The sequence below is a fragment of the Micromys minutus genome, assembly GCF_963924665.1.
Source record: "Micromys minutus genome assembly, chromosome: 24".
Classification (NCBI taxonomy): Eukaryota; Metazoa; Chordata; class Mammalia; order Rodentia; family Muridae; genus Micromys; species Micromys minutus.
In genome coordinates, this window is record NC_137959.1 from 49701650 (window position 1) to 49705144 (window position 3495).

Sequence of the window (3495 nt, forward strand, 5' to 3'; positions counted from 1 at the left end):
AGTTTCTAGGCATTTATTTCTGGAGAAAGTTTTTCCATGATCATCACCTCTACCTGAGGTCTGGCTTGCTGTAATAGAAACAAGGTAGAGGGCTGATGAGATTGAAAGTTCATCTGTCTCAGGAATGGTGAGGCTTGCACTGTTTCCAGTGCCTAAGACAGTTTCCTTTCATATGTGCTATGCTCTGTGCTTATTATAACAGAGGATTAATCTGCCACACACAGAAGCATGCTGCAGTAGCTTTTCTACATGTTCGCCACATTTTGCTCATAATGTTTTGGCTCTTCAAGGTCCTTTGTAGATACAAATCTTATATGGATGGGATTTTGTCATTTTTCAGTTTTAATGGAGAAAAAAATAATTATTGATATTTTGATAGACTAACCTGCATTAGCTCTGTAAGTTGCTATGGACACATTAGTAAGAGTTTATATGAATATGTAAACATGAGATGTCTTTCCAGTTTGGTGTGTGTTGAATTTTTTGATTAATGTTTTATAACTTTTAAATTTTAGTTATTTTACCACCTTCATTAAGCTTACTCCTGCCTAGTTTGTAGACATTGTACATAGGATCCCTTTCTCGCTTCCTTATGACTAGTTACTGGTGTACAAAATACTGCTGATCTCTGTGTGTTAGTTTTGTTTCTTTCAATGCTTTGAATTGTTTAATACGTCTAAGAAGCATCTAGGTCTCTCTCTCTCTCTCTCTCTCTCTCTCTCTCTCTCTCTCTCTCTCTCTCTCTCTCTCTCTCTCTCTCTCTCTCTCTCTCTCTCTCTCTCTCTCTCTCTCTTTCTCTCTCTCTCTCTCTCTCTCTCTCTCTCTCTCTCTCTCTCTCTCTTCCCTGCTCCTCTCTGCATGCCGTGTGTGTGTGTGTGTGTGTGTGTGTGTGTGTGTGTGTGTAAAACCATGTCATCTTTAAGCAGGGCTGGTTTGGTGTCTCCCTTTTCAGTGTGGATGTCCTTTATTTTTCTGGCTCAGTTGCTTTGCTGGGTGGTCTATGAGCTTTAAAGTCTCAACTTTATTACCAGCCATAGAAGGACTGTCCTCACCTCAGAGTCCTACTAAGAACAAAACAACATTGAAACATGGGATGTCTTCTGACCTCTTGACCTAACTTATAGAAAAAGGGGCATTTTGGTTCTTTTGGAGGGTCTCAGCGAGTGTGTGTGTGCGCATATATGTGTATGTATGTATATATTCATTCTATCAGTTCTGTTCTTTTAGTGGTCATTGACTCACATATATAAACAAATGTATGTATTTATACATGAAATGTGTGTGTATACACATATACACACATTTATTTTGAGTCACATTTACTTTTTTGTAATTGATTGGTCAGCATCTCTAGTTGTATTAGAGACATCTAAACACTGAACACCAGTGAGTTTTGTAACTCAGGAACATCAAGAGTTCTGCCCTGTGCTCAGAACTTGATCCCTATAGAATGCCTTCAGTAATTGCGGCCTCAGCATTCAAGAAAATAGCTTATAACCATCATCCCAGCTGACACAGCACCTTCCATGATCCCGAAAACATTTCATATGCAGCATTTGACTCCAGCTTTAGGGTTTTCTTATTATACTGGCGTGACTCCCCTTCCTCATGGTCCTGTTTTACAGCCTCTAATATCTGTCTCAGCTTTAAAATAATCAGGGTTACCACCTGATGAACATTAAAAGCAGAGTTGTTGTTTTGTTGAGGCTATAGTCTTTGTTATTTTTATGCTTTCTTTTCTTTCTATTGACTCCCATTAGGTCCCACTGTGTATCACTAATGTTGGGTAAACACTAGAATTCCACAGGGTACAATTTCTGAACTAGCCTTAAGACTTTGTTCACATACCACTTTGTTGCAGGGAGATGGGAATAATTGTCTTAATTAGTCATTTGCTCTCGAACAAAAAAATGTGCTGATAGCTACGTTGTGGTTTAAATCTGAAATGTCCCCTGCAGGCTGGTATTATGGGTGCTGGTCCCCCAACTAATAGTAAAATTTTAGAAGGCTATAAAGCCAAGCCAAGTCACTGCAGATGGGTCTTTGAGGATTGCACTCTCCTTCTTGGTGAACTGCCACCTCAATAACCACTGCCCCTACAAGCCCTGCCTCCATAGTCCATCTCATTCTGCCCTACCTTGTCCACTGAGATAGACCAAAACACTATGAAACCATGAGCTAAGCAAAACCCTTCTTCTATTATGTTTCTCTAGTAGCTACTCTGTTACAGTGACACAACAATAACTCACACAGGGTGTGTGTGTGACACTATAATATTTGCAGTAGCTTCCCCAAATTTGACCCATGAAAAGCAAGACTCGTGGACATGTGTGCTCTGTTGAAACAGATTGTAGAGCTGTGATGGTTTGTATATTCTAGGCCCAGGGAGTGGTACTATTAGGAGGTGTACCCTTGTTGAAGTAGGTGTGGCCTTGTTGGAGTGGGTGTGGCCTTGTTGGAGTAGGTATGTCACTGTGAGTGTGGGCTTTAAGACCCTCATCTTAGCTGCCTGGAAGTCAGTATTCTGCTAGCAACCTTCAGATGCTACTCTACTGCCATGCCTACCTGGATGCTGCCATATTCCTGCCTTAATGATAATGGACTGAACCTCTGAACCTATAAGCCAGCCCCAATTAAATGTTGTGCTGAAAAGAGTTGCCTTGGTTATGGTGTTTGCTCACAGTGGTAAAACCCTAAGACAGAAGTCAACATCAATCACTGCCCTTGAGCTTCATAAAATGTACTTACAGATTGGGGTAGTTGCCAAACTATTGAGTATATCTAAAAAAACTATTTCTATGTGCTGCCATTTTTTTCTTTTCTGGGTTTGTGATAGGTTCATAAGTGATCCTCAGATTGTTCTGCCTGAGGTAATTCTCTCTTCTGAGTGGATTCTAGGCACAAGGTAAGGACATAGGCATGAGCTCCTAGAAGCTTCTATACTTTGACTATTAAGACCAGCCAGAGAGTAGATAGTGTGTGAAATTATGAGTTTTTCTTTAGTTCTTTTCAAATAAAGTCATTTTGCTTTGTTTTGAAACAGGGTCTCAATTGTCCCTGTCTGTCCTGGAACTTGTTTCATATCAAGTTAGTTTCAAACTCACAGAATCCTGCCTGCCTTCACCTTCCAAGTGCTGATATTAAAGATCTATAATACCACATCAACCTCAAATAAAATCTTTTCATTTTCTCCCAAATCCTTGTATTTGGAGTCCAGGTTACAAGGAAAACTAATGTTAAAGTCAATGAGGAAATCCTCATAAAAGATAATATAAAAACTGGAGAGCTGTCTCATAGCAACTGTTGCTCTTTAACAGTACCCAGGTTCAGTACTAAGCACCCAGGGGTCTAAGATCTCTTCTTACCTCCCCAGGCTGCTATATGTGTGTGGTGCACATACATACTCACTTAGACACAGCTATAAAATGAAAGTATATATTTACATATATTATATAGACTATTACATATATGTTATAAATAATATATACATATCAC